Source organism: Mandrillus leucophaeus, unplaced genomic scaffold (genome assembly GCF_000951045.1).
Source record: "Mandrillus leucophaeus isolate KB7577 unplaced genomic scaffold, Mleu.le_1.0 Scaffold159, whole genome shotgun sequence".
In the NCBI taxonomy this organism is placed as follows: domain Eukaryota; kingdom Metazoa; phylum Chordata; class Mammalia; order Primates; family Cercopithecidae; genus Mandrillus; species Mandrillus leucophaeus.
This window is the reverse complement of record NW_012101576.1, coordinates 160,300-182,833: the sequence shown is the minus strand read 5'-3', so window position 1 is coordinate 182,833 and position 22,534 is coordinate 160,300. Positions and strand designations below refer to the sequence as shown.

At 43.9% G+C, this 22,534-nt stretch overlaps 1 protein-coding gene across 1 annotated transcript in view; it reads left to right on the top strand.

The window, feature by feature from the left end:
• The window catches only part of ATF3 (activating transcription factor 3), a 53,974-nt gene that overhangs the window by 18,900 nt on the left and 12,540 nt on the right, over positions 1–22,534 (top strand). The window lies entirely within an intron of this gene.

Sequence of the window (22,534 nt, the reverse complement as noted above, 5' to 3'; positions counted from 1 at the left end):
CCCCATGGCCCAGTCAAGCTGACACATAAAATTCATCATCATGCTATGCTGGAGTTAAAATTCTTTATAAAGTTGCCCCTCACTTCCCCCTCCTGCCTAACATGGCCTCTCTTTTTCACCTGGAGTCTCTCCAACTGCGGCTCCCAGGCCACCTGTATGGAACGCTTGTGGGAAATTTCTGGCCACTCAGATCGCAGGACCCCAGGCAGGCTTTGTGTATGAGGATACCTGGGACAGAGACTCAGGAATCTGCATGGTAAACACAGCCCTGTGGCTGCCCATTCTCCAGTCCTGTGATCACTTTATGGTGTCCCCTCTCCAACCTGTCAGGTACCAAAAGGAGAAGAGAAACCCTACAAGATAAGATGTATTCTGAGGGCCGAGGGGGTGAGGGAGCCTCTAAGGGGGCAGGGAGAAGTGCCTGAATAGTGAGGCCGATCCACAGGATGGTGAGAGGAAGGATTACTAACAGCCGGGGAGTGAAAGGCAAGTGGGGCTCCTGTGCGTGGCAGCTCTGGGGCTGCTGAGCCCTGGGGATGCAAAGGCGCTGCTGGGGCCTCCTGCCTGTTGACCTCTCCAGACTCAGCCTGGCTGTCTCTGCCTTGCCCCCATGGCCAGTCCTGGCGAACTTCCTTCAGTTCCTCAAACAGCTGAATCCCTTCCTGCCTCAGGACCTTGGCTGGTGCTGTTGCTTCTGCCCAGAGCCCTCTCCTTAGGATTCTCTGCTTGGCTGGCACCTTCTCCTTCAGGCTTCACCATCAGGGGAGCTCTCCGTGGAGGGGCCACCTCAAACCACCCCATCCAATGTAGGGGCTTCCCTCTGTTTCAGCACCTGTTTGCTTTCCCTGAGAATTTATGAAGATATGTGGCTTTAAACATTTATTTGTGTGTGAAGCAGGAGCAAGTTTCATAGGCCACATACCCATGTGTGCAAAACTGTAATAGATTATATTTTGTAATTCTTAAATTCTGAACCCTCCCTCTGTCACAGAAAACAGAGTCTTCTTCAGATAACCTCAGCCAAATGAAGGGTTACAGGGTCATTTCCGGTTATCGACCTAGGCAGATTTTCTCACATTCTTCCTAGAGGGGGTCTCAGTTCTAGGGGTGTGTGTGTGTGTGCGTGTGTGTGTGTGTAAAATGAGGGTTATTTTTGCCCTGGTGCCAAGAGAGAGAAGCACCTGCTCTGTGGTTGTTGCTCTTTGTCCACAGTGGCTTTGTTGGAGTGTGGAGTCCCCTGGGCCTTTGGTCATTGGCACCCATCCTCCTGACTTCCTTCCAAATGACCTAGGATCTGTTGTGGTCTCCAGTGGCCTTGGCATTCTCCTTTTCCCAAAATTGTTGGGTCCTGTAGCCTCTCTCGACCCTCCGGTGTCCTGCCCGTGGGCAGGGGAGGTCTTGGCTCCTCTTTTTGCACTAGACTGTGAGTCTGTCCTCAGCCCATCTGCCTGGATGCCTCACTCAGCCATGCCTCTTCTACCTTCACACACAGGCTTCTGGGGGAGGTCACCTGTGGAAGGGGGCTCAGGGAACCTCCATCCTGGGGTTCCCTAATTAGTTGTGAAGTTTCTATTATCTCTTGACCCAGAGCATGACTGGGAAAGGAGGACCCACACAGGCAGCTCCCTTATTTCTCCCTCTCCCCTTTCTCCCTTTTCTCCTAAGCTGGTGAATTTTTATTTGGGGCCAGTCAGTGGGAGGGAATACTCTTCTTAGGACATGGCACTTCCTTCCTCTTTGCTGCTCAAAGTGCAGAGTTAATGATGTAGCAGTGACTCCACGGGGCATCTTCAGGACCAAGCACAGTGCCTGGCATGCAGTAAGCACTAAAGGAGTATTTGGTGAATGAATGAATGAATGACTACATCAGTATGAGTTTGCCATCTTGAATAATATTCCTGCCCTGAATAACTTTGGAGAAAGTGCCAAAGAACTTCATTTGGTGAGAGTTTCCAATCTCTACCACAAAGTAGCTGTCGCCCGTGCCTCATGAGTGGACAGCATGAGCCCTCTGGAAGCCAGACATGAATTGACGTAGGAGAAAATAAACATGTGAAGCACTGAACTGGCAACATGCTCCAGTTACCTTTGAATTTTATGGGAAGGCAAAAAATAGCCAACAGTTATCACGTTAAGCCTTAAAAAGTGACTTTGTGTTCAGGTCAGTGCTGCAACCTTAGGAATCCCAAAGATAATTGATGGGGAGCCAATTCTCAATTTTACCCAAGTCCCTGGAGGGCCCTGGGGAAAGTACAATGAGCAGCTTCTTACTGTGAAAGTGACACTCGGCTGGGCTCTCCAAAGGGCAGAGGAGCCCTCTAGGTGCAGAGAAGTTCTGGGAACTTTCTGCGCTGACCAAATGAACGTTTTTACCGACTCTGACATAAGTTTTGCCTTTTTCTCTTAAAGTGGAATGGGTGAATTAGAGGGAAGGCGGGGAGAAGAAGATTACATTTTGGAGAAGAGCTTCCAAGTTAAAAACAATGGAAGCTAAAAAATAGAGGAAAGTGATGTATTTAAAAGATTGTGTTTGATAGAATCCTGCAATAATAATGTCATGCTTAAATTACACATAATTGGTGTTCAATAAATGGTGGGGATGAATACATTAATAAATTAAGAATATTTGTACCTATGAGTTTTTATCTGCATCAGACAGACTTTTTGGAAAGCTGACCTGAGAGCTAAAATATTCCTTTATGATGTTGTTTCTATGGGAAAATATGCTTTGCATTCCAAACAACTGACTTGTGAGTGGGATTTTGCAGAAGTCAGGATTGCTGCCATGGGGTTGGGTTATGTGACGCAAACCACAATCTCTAGTCTGCACCTCTTGTGACCAACCCACATGCTTAGAAGCCCACAGGCTGGACTCAGGGACGCTGCCATTGGTCAAAGGACAAAGTTTTGCTAACATGGAAATACCCCAGAATATGAACTTAAAACAGAGGGCAGAAAACAGCAGATAAAATCCAGCCTTTCCATTTGAAAGTCAGTTGTAACTTCAGTTAAAGTGAAGCATTAACCATTCATTCACACATATGTGTGTATCTCCTCTCTTTCTTCCCAAGTCCACTACAGGGATTTAAAAAATGAATTATCTTAAATGACAGAACAGGAAGACAGATAACAGCAGACAAGAGATGTCAACAGAATTGTGGAAAATGGGGAGTGTGGGATGGGGTGTCGGTACTTAGTTTAGCAATGCAGCAGTCTAAGCAAGGCACCTGCTGGGGCGGCAGGGGCAGGCGGGGCGGGGGGTGGTGCAGTCCCTCTGTAGACCCCTGTGAGACTCAGCATGTGGGGTGACAGTGATTGTGGGAGGTGAGTGAGAGGGGGGATGTTGAGATCAGGGAAAATTAGCCATTAAGCCTGACTCAAGAGGGCTGTCCTCAGTAGCTTCTTCTACCCCTGCAGCTGGGAGTCTACCCCTCTCGCCTTGAGAAGCTTGTTTTAAGGAGACGTTGAAACCCAACAGAAGAGGCTTAGGACTAGGAGACTCCAGGCAGGGCGTGGATTAGTCAAGGGGACTAATTGAAACAACACTTTCTCCACTCCCCACCCTGCTCAGAAATAGCCCTAACCCGGCATGTTTCCACCAGCTCCCACCAGGGAAAAGATAGACCCAGTTGGCTCAAGAGTAAAGACAGGTTTACTGGCATTGTGTCTACCAATAAAGAATCACATCTCATCACCCTAGGGTGTCACCACCAGGAGACATGATTCATTTCGCACGAAGAGCTTTGGATTATCTTTTTAGAGCTTTGGATTATCTTTTTAGCGCCCCAAGGCCTATCATGTTGGGGCAGCAGTAATTACCTTGTGAGTAGGATGAGAAGGACAATTACTCTCTTTTTAAATTTTAGTTTACTTTTAATCAAAGTAATACATGTACAAAGCTTAAAAACTCTAACAATACTATAAGGCTTACAATGGAAAACAAAACACAAAAAACAAAAAACAGTCTCCCAGCCCATACAACCCCACACCTGATTCCCACTCCCTGAAGGCAGTTGCTTTCTATTCTTTTCACTGTTTCTTCTCCATATTTATCAATCATGTGTGTATACTGCTCATTTCCTGCTTTTTCCATTTGGACATTATTTATTTCTCATCTTGGACATTTTGAATTTTGATTTTTTCCTCCACCATCCACATAATCACTCCTTCAAATGCTCAAAATGATGCCATATTTTAGTCACCTTCATACTTGGCAATAACTTCCTTTTCAAAAATATAAGTAATACATGTATATACATTTTTTCTGTGAATATGAAGGCGTATTTACATTTTTAAAACAAAATTATTCTCCCAATCCAAAGTCATCTAAAATATAGCATCACTTTGAACATTTGAACCCAGATCATAAGAGAGAGTCTATTTTTCTGCTTTCACCAGGCACATTCTCCTTGAAGTGGCCATGAGTGGTGACTGTGGCCGGGTGGAGAAATGTGATCCTAGCATACTCCTCGGCATCACAGCAATCCTGGGTTGACATAGTCATAATAATGCAAACCTTGTCTATTAGCTCTCCACTCTTAAAATCAGCCTACCCACAAAGCAAGGAAGACATGAGAATGGAAACAAAGCTCATTGTAAATGTTTTCATTCTTGATGCAAAATTAAAGGTACAAATAGCAGATAATGGGAGCAAGGGAGAGACAGAAAGAAGGGAACTGTGCTGATATCCTCAGCTAATGTACTAGGGAGTCAAAAGTTACTTTCTAGATGGAGGAAGAAATAGAAGATTAAGTATATCATATAAGTGTACAGCGGAAACCCATAGTAGAAGTAAATTATAAATAAAAAAGTTGGGGGAAGGGAATAGGAAGTTATATTCTATTTTATAGAGGTGAGTCAAAAGAGTGCCTATAATTCCAGCTATTCAGGAGGCTGAGGCAGGAGAATTGCTTGAACCCAGGAAGGCGGAGGTGGCCGTGAGCCAAGATCACACCACTGCACTCCAGCCTGCACAACAAGAGTGAGACTCTGTCTCACAAAAAAAAAAGAAAAAAAAAAAAAAGAAGAACAAAAGAATGTCTTAAACTGACCAAGAAACTGTTTTTAAAAAGTCACATAAGCATATTTTTTGGAGTTAGGAAGTTCACCATCCAAATAATTTTAAAAAGAGGCCGTTAAAGGTAGTCTGTGGCAGGTGGCATGTGTGTGGGGTGAGCCCTGCTAGTTTTCAATATAAACACTTCCTTATTATCTGATTTCTTTTCTCTTGTGCATATATTACTTCAATTTTTAAAATGTAACAGGTGGAAATACTCAAAAATTGAATTCAGTGTGAACACAGGAGCCATAAATGCAGATACTCATTTTTCAGTGGCCATCTGTATTATTGTGCCATCAGAAATTGTACATTTCCCGGGCACCACTTTGAGTGGTAATATAAGCTTAATGAGTCTCCTGTTGAAAGACTTACCAAGTTAGCATTGGATATGGGCAGCATTAGGGGAGCAGGATAATGTACTTTCATGGCTCTTACTATAAGGTAAGTGCACCAACCACATAGATGAGGAAGAAAGACTGCACAGAAGTGAAAAATATTCCTCTCTCATGGGTCTGGTTTCTTGTACATCTTTGCAAAGAATACGGCCCTTGGTAGCCTCTCCATTTGTTGAAAGAATACAATTCATAGCAATACATACAAGACCATCCACCATCTGATCCCAACTTTCCCAGCTGCCTCTTCCTCTGTATCCTGTACCAGGGACATGTGGCTGCTCTCCCTTTCTGGAGAGAGACATACTCCTTTTTATGCTTCCTTATCTTTGCATATTCTGAGTCCTCTACTTGGAATACTTTTCCCCATCTTCTTAAGGGCATGTGTTAAGACCCCTTTTCCTAACGGAGCCTCCTGCACCACAGTCTCCCCAGTCTCCTTAGACAGAGAGGACCTTTCCTGAGTGTTCTCACCAGCCTGTGCCATTCTGTTCCTCAACTATATTCAACAACTGCCACCAGGCTCCTCTTGCAAGGGGGAAAATCTAAAGTGATATCTTGGCTTATGTCTGCAGAAAAAATATAATCCAGAAGCTCAAGAAACCAGCTGAGAAGGTCACTGGGATGTTCTGGCAAGAGCAGAGGTCAGGATGTAGTTTTGAAAACATAGGTGCTCTTTAGACACCCGATGGCCAAGGATTGGCCATGGGGAATGCTCTCCATCGCTCGGCCCCAGTCCATTGTGTGCGCTCCTCCAATCAGCTGGGCTCAGCTACGTTTGTGGGCAGATTTGCACTGTATTCATTTATCCTTGATAGTGAGGCATTCTGCAGTCATTTTTAAACTTTTTAATCATGGGAATTTGCAAACATACACACATAAATCCTCATATACATGAAATCCAGCTTTAACGATTATCAATACTTTGCCTATCTTATTTCATCTCCCCTTCCGCACACTTTTCTTTTATGGGGTGGTAGGGTAGGGTGGGAATTTTTATTTATTTTTATTTATTTATTTATTTATTTTTGAGAAAGGGTTTCATTCTATTGTCCAGGGTGGAGTGCAGTGGAGTGATCTTGGCTCACTGCAACCTCTGTCGGGTGGGAGTATTTTAAAGCAAATCATAGGCATCTCAGAGTATGTTTCTAACAGATAAGGACTTCTTTTAAAATTGCAGTACAATGTACATAACAGAAAATGTTCTGTTTTACCCATTTGTAAGTGTACAATTCAGTGGCATTAAGTACCTTCACATTGTGTGCAACCATCACCACCATCTGTCTCCAAAACATTTGCATCATAAACTGAAACTCTGTACCCATTAAACAATAACTCCTCATTTCTCCCTCAGCCTAGCCCCTAGTAACCACTATTCTACTTTCTGTCTCTGGATTTGACCATTCTGGACACTTCATCTAAGTGAAAGCATACAGCATTTCTAAAAATCTGGTTTACTTCACTTATAATGTTTTCAACTTTCATCTAAGTATTTTATTCCTTTTAAAGACCGATAAGGGCTTTTAAGATAATAATCACAACATATCTAACAAATTTAATTACAATTTTCTAGTATCATTGAATTAGCTAATCTAGGTTCACATTTCGAAAAGTGTGTCTTTAAATGTCCTTTTACAGTTAGTTTGACAGAATCAGGATCCTAACAAGGTCCACACACTATATTTGGTTGATACGTCTCTTAAGTCTATTTTAACCTACTATATTCTTTCTCCTTATTTTTCATGCCATTTATTTGTTGAAGAAATGAGGTAATTTGTTCTGTAGAATTTTCCTCATTCTGGATTTGGCTGATTACATCCTCAGCATTGTTTAACCATTTCCTCTATCCTCTGAATTTCACAAAAACAAATAGTCAGATCTAGGGGCCAGATTTCATTCAGGTTCAACCCCTTTGGTGGGCTGTGCGCTTTCTATTACATCACAACAAGAAGCCCTTGTATCTGATGGTCTCAATTCTTGAGATATTAAAACAGATCTATGGGTTTGGGTGCTGCCAGCCCAATACACCCATTGATAATATGGCATTTAAAAATAAGTGTTCTTGCTTGTGGTGGCTCACATCTGTAACCACAGTGCTTTGTGAGGCTGAAGTGGGAGGGTGGCTTGAGACTAGGCATTCAAGACCAGCCTGGGCAACAAAGTGAGATCCCATCTGTACCAAAAAAAAAAAAAAAAAGAAAGAAATTTAAAAATTAGCTGGGCATGGTGGCATGTGCTTGTAGTCCCAGCTATTTAGGAGGCTGAGGCTAGAGGATCACTTGAGCCCAGGAGATCAAGGCTGCAGTGAGCTACTATGATTGCCCTAATGCACTCCAGCCTGGATTATAGAGAGAGACCCTGTCTCTTTAAAAACAAAAAAAGTGTTCTTAAGACTTTGTAAATGATTGTAAGCATACCTATGTGTCTGCGTCTCTATTTATATCAGTCACCATTCTTAGCCCTAGGGTTGTCTTTATTTTTCTGTAGATCTTTAGAACCTCCCCAAAGTCCCTGTTCAATCTGTGATGTTCAGTAGCCACTCCCAGAATTCTTGAGCTCTCAGATTTCACGTAAGATAGCTCCCTATGTCCAATTAGTCCTTGAGTTGCCTGCATATGGGTGCCCACTCAGGCACACACATCCACCTAGAAGGAATCGTCACCCACCCGTCTTGGTAGCCTGCTCCAATGTCTGAGCGCTCACAGAGCATCAGTCTTCCCTCTGTCTGGTCTAGCCCTCCCTGTGAAGTTGAATTCCATTTCCTCCCATTTGGGGCTCGGTGGAGCTGAAGAGCAGCTGGCCAGCAGCCCCTGTAGATGAGACCTGGAGAAATGATGCATGAGGCTAAGACACATCCTAGGTAGTCTACATGCTTCATGAATGTAATGGAAGATTGGCAAGGACTATAACATGTTTTATTGTAAGTTTCTAGCTGGAATTCATTATTTTTCTTTTAAAATTAAATACAAATAACTTATTTATAAAAAGTAAATATTCAGAGACTATGAACTAAACAAACAGACAAACTAACAATTTTCCAGAGTTGGCATTGTGCTTATTTTGTGCCGTTATAAATAAACAGAGTCCTACTGGTGTCAGATTTAAAAAGTCACTCTACCTCTTACACATTTTGCCTTACTAGGGTGGAAGGGTCAAAGAGCAAGGAGGGAGAAGACAGAGCAAAGACAGAGGGCAGAAGAGTCTCAGATGAGGGTGTCAGGGGGTACAGGAGACCCTGGGTCTATAGACACAAACAGAACATGTTTTTGAAACTGCCCAGACTCTATTTCAATCTCCAGTCTGTAAAATGGAGATGAAGCGCCCCGCCTGACCCCTTTTTAGGGTTGTGGGAGATGCAGACGAGCTAATGGGTGTGAATGTGCTTTGTGGGCTGAAGCTACTGGGCCCCTTACAGGCCTACAGGTCAGGGGAAAGAAGAGAGTGTTGCCAGCACCTGTGAGCAGAATTAACCCATTGGTTGATTGCCTGGCCACCTGGACTTAGCATGTATTGAACTGAATACATGTGCAGGGGCTCACAGCCATTCCGATTCTACAGACTGGTTAAGTTTCACAACAGAAATCGAGGATAATTGCAGGGTTGTCAATTATTGTTTTGCCATCTACTATTACAATTCTATTTATTTAAAAAGTAAAAGGATATTTTAATAATATCTCAACCACTGAGGATGGTAAGATGAGCAAAATAGGATACTCACTCCCAAGGAGTTAATAAAACTGTAGGGAAACACATGCATAAAAATCTGTACATAAAGACCAAATAGATGTGTAGCCCCTAGGACTCTTTTGCTTGTTAGAAAAAAACAGTACAAAATGGCTTAACAAAAAGTGGGGACTTGCTGGTTCGTACAACTGAAAACTCTGCAGAAAATGTGGCTGCCACCCAGTTTGATGTAGAACCTCTTGACTCTGTCCTTTTTCTCCAGTTGCACATGGCAACCTCAGCAGCCCCAGGCTACAGCCCCTTGCCTTTAAGGCCAGCTAGTAAGCTGCCTCCAGCAGCCCCAGCCCAGTACTCCCGCAGCACAGTGGCTCTACATGGATCCTGAACCCCTTCCTGGACCAACCACAGTGGTCCCTGGCCTGGTTTGCTCTGACTGGTCACCCAATGCACAGGGACCAGAAATGTGAGGGGAGTGGCTTTCCCAGAGGAAAACTGAGAAACCATTACTTGAATTAGGATGGATAGATGCTGAATGGCCAAGAAGCAAAAATATCCTCTAAGAACTATGGGAACACAGAAAAGATGTGTCCATGGCTAGCTTCACAAGCCGGATGACCTGTTCAGTCCCACCCTTAACAGGTTTCACTTTGGCTTAATGCTCTGCTGTCACTGACTTGACATTCTCAATAATTTCTGAACAAGGGACTCCACATTTGCATTTAGTAATAGGCTCCGCTAATTACATGGTTAGTCCTGGATGTGACTTAACATTATTTTACCCACACAAGGAAGTGACTTTGAAACTGGATTTTGAAAGATAAAATGAAACAGCAGTTTTGCAAATGGAAAGGTTTGGATGGCAGGAGGAGGAGGAAATTCTGTCATCGACAAGAATGTTGGATGTGAGAGGCTTGATGAGAAAGTGAAACCACTAGCGCCTCAAGCGGCTGGGGCTTAAAGTGCCTGTGGGGTGTGGCCCCAGTGGAGTGGGAACAAAATACTCCTTCAATGAATTAATATTCAACACAAGTGAAGTGAAATTTAACATAAGAAAAAACAGTTTATATTTTTTAAACCTCCGTGATTCCAAATGGCCATTACAAGATAACTCCTCTTTTCCATCTCACTTTTCTACTGCACACTAAGGCTAACTTTCCCTTGTGTAACATAAGTGCCTACTGATCTTATCACTAGCGTGTTAGCAAGGTTAGCATTCCACTTCTGTGATTTCACCACCCAAATATTTATGAATCAGAGAGATGTTTCTAAGAACATGTTTTCCAATTGTTTACTTTATAACAATAATAGTGTGCTTTAATTACAAAGGTGACGTTTTACAACCTAAATAGAACAAGCCTCAGTTGTGTGGGAGTTCATTGCTTTGGTGATAAAAGAGAAACACAGACAGTGACTCAGGTGGAACATTTGTTTCATTTTCACTTTGTGTTTCCTTTGGTTCTACATGTCAGGACATGTAACAGAGCCAAGGCAGTAGAGTGCTGTGGGGAACGTGAAAGTTAAAGCTAACGCTCTGTATGTCAGAAAGAAAGGACAAGGTCCCCTCTCACCCACTGGCTCCCTTTCAAGGCCAATGCGAAGGGGGAAAAAGAAGGTGGCTTCCCTCTAGCACATAAATGGTGAACTAGTTAACAGTCAGTGTTTTGTTCCCAAATTCTTTAAAGGAATGCTGAAGAGATAACACTTGTTCTTCTGAATTGAGAATGTCTTTGAATTCTCACTGCTGTCTTATTTCCATTTAAATTAAGCCTAAGAGGAGAAATTAATGTTGGGGTATCTGCTAAGTGCCCAGTGTGGAGCCTCTTTCTGTCTTGTTCATTCTTGGATTTCCAGCTCTTTGAACAATGCCAGGCATGCAGTAGGCACTCAATACATACGTGATTAATAAGTGTATGAATTTATTCCTCACAGCACTTTTATGTAAGGAATAAAGTTGGCGGGGGCAAATTTTCAGATAAGAAAACAGAGACTAAGTGTTGGAAATTGAGGGAAAGAGGTGATTTGTCCAGCAAGGCACATCCAATACAGAGAAAATATGGGGCCTCCTCAGTGACTCACTTTTATGTGACCAGGTATGTGTCTCGTCCCTATTGACCTTGGTCAATAGGGAATGACTACAAGAAAAAAGGGGCCCTTAGAAAGTAATATCACCATCATGATCATCATCCTCATCATCATCGACTGTAGACACAGCGCTTACAATCACAAAATTGAAGAACTGTAAGGAATTTCAGAATTTATAATAATAGAAACTCCCATTTACTAATGTGTTGTTACATTCTGGGTACTGAGTTATCTCTATTTCTCTCTCTATATATATTTAGCCAGCTAGCTATCCATCCATTTATCTATCTAGCAATCATCTATCTATCTTTTCACCCCCTGCCCCATATGAGCCTTGCAAGGTGGGTCATACTGGCTTTACGTTCAATGTCCCAGGCCAGCAAGTGGCAGAGGTTGAGACTCTTGCTGCCTTCTGGAGCCCTTCCCTTAGCACAACCTCCTTGACTAACACAGGAGGAATCTGACCCTCAGAGAGGGACCTCAGGTTTCTCAGTTAGTGCAGAACCAGAAATTGAACCTTGGCCCAGTGTTGTTTCCACTTACCACAGTGTTCTCAGTGTAGATTAGAACACTTTGGATTTCTTTCTGTTTCGCTTATGTAAGTTACTGTGAGGTTTAGCAGGACAAAAACTGAGCTTATTGAATATTAATTCATCATTCCCTCTCCTACCTTAGAAACGATTTTGTTCTTTCCTGGATTCCATCTTAGCCCCTGGCACATTGTAGGCGTTCAAGGAGTGCTTGATACATTTAATTAAGCTAGCATTTGATTTGGATGGAATCTCAGTCTTAAGTACCCCTTAATGGCAGGACTGGAAAAAAGTAGGCAAATACACTCTTTGAAAGACACACAGTAATATTAGTTTTTGCCTTCATGAAAGTTTATGCTTTCATCTTTTAACAATTAGCACAACCACACTATAAAACAATTGGAAAATTCAGAAATATATAAGTAGAAGAGAGAAAAGGTTACCCACTCATACTTCCAACAACTACTTGTAATATTTTATGGAAATTTATTTCCCTTATTCTATGTATTTTGTTGTTTATTTATAGCTTTTATTGAGTTATGATTGTTCTGTGTTGATATGTATCTTGTTTTTAAAAATTTATTTATTTTTAATTTTTATGGGTACATAGTAGGTGTGTATGTTTATGGGGTACATGAGATATTTTGATACAGACATGCAAGATGGAATAATCACATCTTGGGAAATGGGGTATCCATCCCCTTAAGCATTTATCTTTTGTATCACAATCCAATTATACTCTTCTAGTTATTTCTAAATGTACAAGCAAATTATTTTGACTACAGTCACCTTGCGATGCTATCAATAGTAGGTCTTATTCATTCTATTTTTTTGTAACCTATTAACCATCCTCACTTTCCCCCACGCCCACTACCCTTCCGAGCCTCTGGTAACCATCCTTCTACTCTCTATGTCCATGGGTTCAATTGTTTCATTTGTAGATCCCACAAATAAGTGAGAACATATGATGTTTGTCTTTCTGTGCCTGGCTTATTTTACCACATTTTCTCTATCCATTCTGTTCCTGGCTTATTTTACCACATTTTCTCTATCCATTCTGTGCCTGGCTTATTTTACCACATCTTCTCTATCCATTCTGTGCCTGGCTTATTTTACCACATTTTCTCTATCCATTCATCTGTTGATGGACACTTAGGTTGCCTCCAAATCTTGGCTATTGTGAACAGAGCTGCAACAAATATGAGAGTGCAGATATCTCTTTGATATACTCATTTCCTTTCTTTTGGGTACATACCCAGCAGTAGGATTGCTGGATCATATGGTAGCTCTACTTTTGGTTTTTTGAGGAGCCTCCAAACTGTTTTCCATAATGGCTGTACAATTTACATTCTCACCAACAGTGTATGAGGGTTAACTTTTCTCCACATCCTCACCAGCATTTGTTATTGCCTGTCTTTTGGATAAAACCATTTTAACTGAGGTGAAACGATATGTATCTTGCCTTTAAAACTCACATTATCTCTACAGCATTCCTTAAGTTGTAACCTCTTTGTGAATATCTTTTAAAATAGTGGCATAGCACTGAAAAAAGACTTATTTATATAAGTGTCTAGTTTGTCAATTCTCAATTATGTCAGGCTAAGGATCACTGGCTTTTCCTGGTTCCTGAGGAACAATTCCTGGTCCTCATTAATCACTTTATAAGAAAGCTAGCTGGGGCAAATATTGTTATCCAAAGCCTGAGGGAAAGCACAGATTACAGCTGTGAACCAGTGACGTAGATTTTCATGGTACTTGGTAATTATCTGTAAATTTCCAATAATCCGCACTGACACTGACTCCTACATTATGCCTTAGGCCCCACCCTGGCTCTCCTTCCTCTCTCTCTCTCCTCTCCCCCCTGAGTCTTTCTATTACTTTGATATCCCCAACATGCTGATGGCTAGGGACCATTCCCTTCTTTGACATCCCATTGCTAAGCATTTTGTCCTAAAATGCACTTATTAGTCTCTTCTCACTTCTACTCCCTATGATACCCAATCAGTTTCTTCCCACCCCAATGCTATGCTATATAACATCTGAGATAGGGGGATTCCTCCCCTCTCCATCTACCCTAACAACCAAGCTGCTGCCAAAATCCAAAGATGTCTGCCTGGAAGTTTCCCCAAATCATCCCCTCCTGTTTTCCTCACCAGCCCTGCCTCAGGTGAGGCAACACTGCTGTACTCCCAAGACTGACCAGGTACCTGCTTAGGGTACCTGTAATGGGGAGGGCCCCCAAAAGTGAGGGAAGCTCAGCTTTAATGAAGCAATCCTGAATTTTTCAATGAAAAGATCCAGAGGGAAAAGGCTCTTTTAATTTCAGTATGCATAAGAGCATTGTGTTTTGTGAATAATTTTTATTTTGAGTGAACAACATATGAGAGTAGGGATACCACCATCTTCTCAGTGCATCCGGCCTCCGATGGCCTCACCTGACCAGTGTTGCAGCCTCCTGATGGCCCTCCATGGGCATCTTCTCTCCCATCCAGCCCACCCTCAGCCCTCTACCAGCAGTCTTCTCGAAAAACATCTGCTTGTGTCCATCTGCCACTGACAGACCCTGTGACCCCCTCCCTTTGTCTCTGGGAATAGAGTTCAAACTGATTATTACATCTTCAAAGCCTATCACACTCTGTTCTTCCCCGACTTGCTTCCCTAACGTCCCCTCTCTTCCACGAATACTCCTGCTCAGCAATTGCCTCACTGTTCTCCAAACACGCTGCATGTTCTCTCCATTCTGTATTTTCATCCACTGAATGAATGCATATTCACTGTGAGTCTGGCATGTGCCTGGAACTGTGCAAAGAGCTGGAAATAAGGACAGAGATGAGCAGGGCACAGCCCCTTCCTGGCACTCACAGCCTCTTCATATGACTTTGTCTATGCCTGGAATGCCTGTCCACTTCCCTTGCCTAGAAAATGGTCAACTCAACATCCAGCTCCACAGTCACCTCAGCCATCAGCTCTTGCCAGCTCTCCTGGGCAGAGCCGTCCTGCCCCACTTTAGCCCTTGCTGCATCAAGCTGTAACTATTTGTTGTCAAGTCTGTCTCCCCATGAGCTGTGAGCACCTGGAAGGCAGATATGCATCACTGTGTACCTGCAGCTTCTGACACCATATCCAGCATATAGTTGGTGCTCGTTAAAATGTTGGAGGACTAAACATACATACATACATATATTATATATATAATACCTACTATATTGCTGCACATCTGCTTCATGTATATTAATTTGCCACCTAAACAAGATTTTTAACTCCTCGGGTCAAGAAATGCTCTTGTATTGCCCTTCTACCCCCAAGGTGTCTAAGTAGACTGCTGAGAGCAGTGTCTGGTAATAGGACACAATTTTGATGCATTGATTGATAGGCATAAACTCACTGGAGTGACTCACTTTGCCCTCTGCCACTCTAGTTTCAAGTACAAGTTCATCATCTGATGATTCAAGTTCATCGTATTTTGGGAAAAGAATAAAAGTCCAAAAAGCTCTACTCAGTTTACTCAGTCGATAACAGGGCTTATGTTTGTGGTTAAAGCAAATTATGAAATAATTGCAAATTTGGCAGAGGGGAAAGTATCCCTGAGGGCACAGGGATCTGGAATTTATTAAGCATGAATCCTCTGGGACATCAGGAGTAAGAATTTTCTGGTAAGGTCAACTCTAGAAGCATCTGTGCATTCAGCAAGACTTCGGTAAAGCGAGGGTGCTCATTTTCAACAAGGGAGGCAAGGCTAAAGAAAAGTAAACACACGTCATGCTCTCTAAGATTCTGAGGACAGTATCGCTTAGTATAAGTTTTGAAATAAGTCAGATCTGTGTTTAAATCAAGTGCCCACAAGCAATTTTCTTAACCTTTCTGTGCTTTGGTTTCCTCATCTGTAGAACCGAGATAAAAAAAAGCTACCTCACATGTTATTATAAGGATGAAATAAGATACTGGGTATTTTTAAAAGTGCTTACTATTGTGCCTGGCATGTAGTATGTGCTCAGTAAATAGTAATTACTAAATATGACCTGGCCACACATCAAGATTTTTAAATTTGTTTTCAAATCAGTCAGTAAGTCAGCCTGAGGGACAGAACTTTCCATGAGGGTCTAGACACTTTGGTGTCTCAGGTTTCCACATGACTTGGTAGCTTCAAGGGTAAGGCATGAAGAGGGAAAAATGTAATATTTATTTAATGGCACTTTTGAGGGTGAATTGTTTTTTAATTTTGGGGGTTATGCAGTAGGTGTATATATTTATTGGGTACGTGAGATATTTTGATACAGGTATACAATGTATAATGAAGGTGCATTGTTCGTTAATCCCATGATTAAGGAAACAGATATAAATGAGGAAATAGATATTATCCTCATTTTACAGGAGAAACTGAGGTTATAGGACCTTCTCAAAACAAAATAAGTGGTGGCAGCAGGAGGATTTTAACTCAGTTCCATCTGACCACAGGTTCTTTCTGCCATCCCTGGCTTCTACCCTGCACCACCCCCTTTTCAGCCCCAGGGATAGTATACCTTGTCAGCCACTAGCTAAGGATGCCCCTGAAATGTTTTAGGGTGCTCTTCTCACAATCAGCTTTTTTCACCTTGACCCTAATCTTAGCAAGAGCAGCATCTCCCCGGGCAGAGGGAAAAAAAGGGGTTCACGAGTCTCAATGGCTGCTAAGGTTCCTTTTGGTATGAGAATTTATGATTCTGACACCATGGAGAGCCACATTTCCTCTGTAAGCTCAGTTTTCTCATCCATCAAATGAGGGCCCTGAACTGCATCAGAGCATCCGAAGTTTCCCGTGAGCACTTGCCAGGAAGTAGTATGTATTGTGGCTGTGCACTCAGACTCGTGAGTCAGACTGCCTGGGTTGAATCCTGCTCTACTGCTCACTAACTAGGTGACTTCTGGCAAGTTATTTACCCTGTCTGTGCCTCAGTTTCCTCATCTATAAAATGGAGATGTTCACAGGTCCATCAAAGGGTGGCTACAATAATTAAAAGCATTAACTGTATGTGAAGGGCTTAGTACATAGCCTGGAACACCCAGAATGCTACATAGCAGCATTTTACACTTAGAAAGAAGGGAGGGGGCCGGGCGCGGTGGCTCAAGCCTGTAATCCCCGCACTTTGGGAGGCCGAGACGGGTGGATCACGAGGTCAGGAGATCGAGACCATCTTGGCTAACACGGTGAAATCCCGTCTCCACTAAAAAATACAAAAAACTAGCCGGGCGATGTGGCGGGTGCCTGTAGTCCCAGCTACTTGGGAGGCTGAGGCAGGAGAATGGCGTGAACCCGGGAGGCGGAGCTCGCAGTGAGCTGAGATCCGGCCACTGCACTCCAGCCTGGGCAACAGAGCGAGACTCCGTCTCAAAAAAAAAAAAAAAAAAAAAAAAAAAAGAAAGAAGGGAGGGAACTAATCCTCTCAAGATCCCAGGAATAAAACTTTTGGCAGCCGATGCTAAACCCAGAATGTATTTGATATCTTCTCTCTTTCCTTAGAAATCCTTGTATGACTTACATTCAAATTCCGCGTATCTATATATGTTTAATATAACACAACATTTTAAGGATTTTTTACTTAAGGCAGACACTCAAGTAAGAACTCCTTTGTTTATCTCATGGCCCTGGTACACCTGTGTGTGTGCTCATGTCCAGTTTGAGAAAGACGGAAGTGAATGACTTCTAGGGTCCTTTTTGTTATGGTGTCTTTTAGTTCTGAGAATCACCACCAAACATCTGCACCTGTTCAGGTGCAGACTGAGGTGACCAGCTACCTGGTAGCCACTCATGTCACCAAACTGGCATAGAGATGGTAGAGCTGCCCGAGCTACAGTGAGAATTTTGCCTGAAGGCACAGGGAGAAGCAGAGCCTGGCTGCTCTAATTCTGTACCACTAGCCCATGCTGCAGACTACATTTTCTGTTTCAAGCTAGATGAAGAGAAAATAAAGGACGTTGGGAAGTAGAGAGGGGCAGGGATTAAAAAGGAAGGAAAAAGCGCCTGCAGGATTTTTTGTTTGGATGTTAGAAAACAAGGAAAATGCACAAGTAGTCACAATATTTGGGGGTCCTTCCATCTTCCACCATATATATGTCCTGTGTAGCATTTGAAGGTAGGCATCAAGACTCATTCTTTAACCCCGTTTAAGCATCCTGAGCAATGATGGTATTTGATGCCCCTTCCCTTATAAAAAGATTTAAATGTGTATAGCATTCAAGCAAAATATTAGCAACACTCTAAATTCTAAAAGTAGAGAAATGATTAAATAAATCATACAACATCCATTGGCAAGTTATGGTAATAAGAATCAGCATAGTGGTTACCTCTGGGAGGCAAAGGGGTCTAGTTGTTGAGTGGTGGGTTCCCAATGTGTTTTATTATCAAAATGTATACATATATATGTGTGTGTTCTATGTAATCTTTTGCATATATGGTATAATTTATAATGACATATTTTTAAGAAGAAAGACCATATACCATTCGAGGTAACAAGAAAAAGAGCAAATTTCAAAGGTGCATGCAATCTAAAATCATAACTATATTTTACAATCATGTACATGAAAAAAAGATTAGAGGGAAACACACTACAGTGCTGACAGTGTTGAGATTGTGGGTAATATTTTTTTCTTGTCTGTTTCCCAAATTTTCATAATGACAAAAAAATTATAGTAAAACTTTCCCCAAAGAAATCTTTTATTTTCAAATCACTTTCACATCTACTATCTCATTTGATTCTTACAACAACCTAGGGGGAGTCAATGCTAAGTAGTTCCGTTTTATAGACTGGGAAACTGAGACATCATGTTTATGACTTGTATACTCACTGTATACTTACTCAGTTGACTGGAGGTAAACCTGTGAATGAATCCCAGGTCTCCTGAGTCCTGCTAATCCCCTGACTTCCAGGACTTCATTTTGGATTCTGGGGTCTCCAGGATTTAATCTCTCAAATGGGAGTATCTGCTACCTGGGTTTTGGCCCTGTAGACCAAGGTAGATGTCTATGGTTGTTGATGATGGGCTACACGTAAGAAGTCCCCAGAGATGTAATCCATGCCTGGGGTGTTCTGCCACGCCCCTCTCTCACAAGGCACCTAGTCCATGGGGATGAAAACTCTTGGAAGTATTGGAGGTGGGAGAAAGGCTGTGTTTAAGTTGGACAGCATTTCTTAACTCTAGTTTTTGGAGGGGAAGAAAGGTTGCATAAATGGGTCTGCCCCTGTGGTATTCAGTGCCTTACCTATGATGTCTTCTCTCTCCCCATCTCTCTTAGGGAAAGTTGCCAGAGGCCCATAAGGTGGCTTTGGCAGAGGGTCCCCATTCAGGACCATCAGAACTCAGTCCAAGGCTCCTCACTTCAGAAAAGTTGGGAGCCTTAGAAAGGGGGAGTGCCTTGCTCAAGAATATCAAAGACAGAACCAGATCCTGAACCCAAATCCCCTGCTCCTAGCCCAGGATACTTGGCAGGGCCACCCAGCATTGAGGAGAGCCCTAGGTGTGTGGTGGAGATGCTGTGATGGGGAATGAGGACCGTTCTCATCGGTGTCTGCCTGGGCTCTCATTCCCACCCCCTTATGATTGTCATTCCTGGAGATCGCTCGACTTCATCCACTATTTGCCACTGACAAGGGGTACTGAATGAGTTCCTGGAGAGATTCAGGGGCACCTCAGAAAGCTTTTCTTGATTCATAATTAATTAATGATACCACTATTGAGGGCTGACCGGGTGCCACATCCTCAGAGAAATGTCATAACAATTTTATGCATTAGGCACTATTGTTAGTGCCATTTTTCATTTGAAGAAATAACTTACTTAAGGTGACACAGCATCTAAGTGCTGAATCCAGAATCCAAGTGCCTTCCACACTTTGGTGCCTACTGTGTGATGCTGCACCTGTTTCCTGACAATGCCCATTTTGGACGCTATTAAACTAGCAGTCCCCACATTCAAACTGACTTTGTAGAAAGAGTGGGCTTCAGAAACAGAATAAAGTATAAGAAAATCGACTCCACTCCCGTTTCAAAGCGAAGAAGTAGGTTGAGCTAGGCAGACAGGGCTGGTAGTACTCTGCCGCTCCTCTAGTGGATCTTACCTTGTGTTTCTAGCATTCTGGGTGCGAATACAGTCTTAGGGTTTACAGAACAGAGTAATGGGGCAGAGGAATGTGGGAAGGGATTGTGCACTGAACTAAGAAACTGCTAGAACCATTAAATATCTCGAACTTTTTTTTTTTTTTTTCGCGTTGGCTCCCTGCAATGTTTTTCTGTTTAGATTTGGTTGCCACGAGTGGGCTGTTTTCAATTACCTAGTTCCTTCCCCTCCCCTTTTAATTTTTTCCCTTCCTTTTGCACATGTCCCAGCATGAAGTCTCCAACTCTTATCTCACTCAGCAAAACATACCAAGGCTGATCCGAATGTGGATTCCCTAGGCCGTTCACCAGCATAAAACCTCAGCAATCTTCAAGTCTCTGCTTAACCGTCTTTCATTGAGGATTAACCCCTGAAATCACCCTAGCCAGGGCTTCCTTCTAAGGCAAGACAGCCATTCTTTGGTTTGCGTCGAGAGGAGTTTTGGTGTGGAAAGTTTTTCTGTGCCCTCCTCTGCATGGCACTGGCTGTGTGTGTGCTGAGAGTGTGCACACTGGACATTGGTGGCATTAACTTAAGTCAGGGTAAAATGAGGATGCAAAGGACTCAGATGTTGATCACTCTCCTGTGGCAAAGACCTCAGGGGCTCTGCCTTGCTCTGTTCTTTTCCAGTCTCAATTCAGCAGGCATTTCACGGTTCTCCTGGGGGCTGAGGGGAGGGAGGCAGGCAGGAGTAGCTTTTGTTTTCCTTGGATAAGAGTTTCATTCAAGTGGGAGTGGACTTAGTTCTCTGTCAAGATTCTTATCACTTTCAGGGTTGAGAATGTCAGGATCAGACTTCTGTGAACAGTGGACAGCATTTCTATCCAGGTGTAACTTGGAGATTCCAAACTAAGAGTAATTAGAATGAAGCAAGATTAATAAAAGGAACTGGAGGCACAATGGTAATAAAAATAACCCGACCAGGGTGTTAGGGGCTTCTCCCCCCATCCCAGTTACCCTTTCCTTCCCAAGGCAGAGCCCCTGACGTTTTGTGGAGGCCGGTCTGGCTGTTTATTTACTTGACGACCTAACTGGAATTTCCCCTTAAGGACGGGACCAGATCTCCACAGATTTGGCTTGCGTGTATTAATGGAATCATAGTTCAAGCTGTAAACTGGTGAAAGATTTCTGTTTCACAGCGGAAAAAGAGTAAAAAGCTTCACGTGTTCTCCCTCCTCTCCTTGCTTCATTTTATAATGGTGCTATTTATTCCAGGACAATCTATAAGTAGATAAAATAGCTAAGTAGAGATACCAAATAACTTCATTCAAATGCACAAACACTCCTCCATCTAATCCCGCCCGGTGTTCTCGGGGTTGCTCCGACACGCCCGGGGTTTACCTGCGCGCACTCCAGCGGGAGGGCGGGTTGTGGAGGTGTGCTGCGCGGCGCGCGGGGGTGAGGGCGTGGGAGCCGAGGGTGGGGCCGGGAGAGCCGTTACCAGGGCGAAAAGTAAAGCGAAAACACCCGCCCTGCACTTCCCGCGCGACGCCGCTGGAAATCGGGTCAGGTGCAGAGCCGGATCTCTGAGGATCCCGCGTGGAACCCCAGGGCTTCAGGGCCCGCCGGGGCGCAAAGACTTCCGAGGCCGCCCTCCGCGTGTTCCCAGGCCCATGGGGAGAGGGGTGCTCTGAGTGAGGTCGGGCTAGGCGGCGAGGAACCCCGGTGGGGGGAACTGGGGACTTCAAGTGAGACCCGGGCTCCAGACACCTCTAGTTTCTACCCCAAATTACCAAACTATGACCTTCGGCCGCCTCTCTCCCAGAGGCAGGTGGAAAGGAGGTGTTTCTGCCCTTTGCCGTGCCCCCACACCCTGCGGCCGCGCAAGTCTCCCTCCCAGGCAGGTGCGAAAGTCCCGGGCCACACTTATGTCCACAAATAGTCATCCACAGGCAGTCAAGAAGGTTACTGGTTCTGCCACTCTCTGAGCAGAAACTGTTGGGGTCGGGGAATAAGAATCAGGAAATCGTTTTTAAGGTTTAAACCCAGTTCTGCTGAGGTCTCAGCTCGAATCTCGGCTACGGGGCCCCGCCTTTCCCGCCACCCTGGCTTGAGGGCAGAGGGGATTTCTGCTGCGGGTTCCGCCTGTGGTCAGTGCGTCCCCATTCCGGGCCGTCTGGTCCCAGTCCAGTAGGCTCTGGGAGCAGAAGAACCCGTGAAAGCTGAAGATGGGTTTTCCCTAAATATTGCCTGAGAGCGGGGCGACCCCCAGGCCTGGGCAGGTTCGCGGACCCCAAAGCACCTTCTCTTTCCCCCTAGTCCTGGCCACTGGCTTCCGCCCCCTCCTACGCTCCCACCGGGCTGCCTCTGATTCCTCCGGGACTCCGATCTTTTCACGCTCTTGTTGGTTTCACTGAGACGTTCTTGTCAATTTCAAACGCTTTGTGATTGCAAAAAAAGAAGAAAAATCGAACCGATACGGTCCTACCACTCGCCCTAGTCTCGGAGCCCGGAGCTGTCCTGCGTGTGCGTCTATGTGGAGGGTCCGGGGCCGTGGGCTCCGGCGCACGGTGCCAGCAGAGGGCTGCCCTCCGCTTTCGTGTTAACAGGCGGGCTTCTCGCGGTCCCCGCCGCGGAGGTCACACCCGGCGGGTAACGGCGTGGATACACCGAAGGGTGACTTTGGACACCTTCCCCACATCACAGACTAACGCTTCTG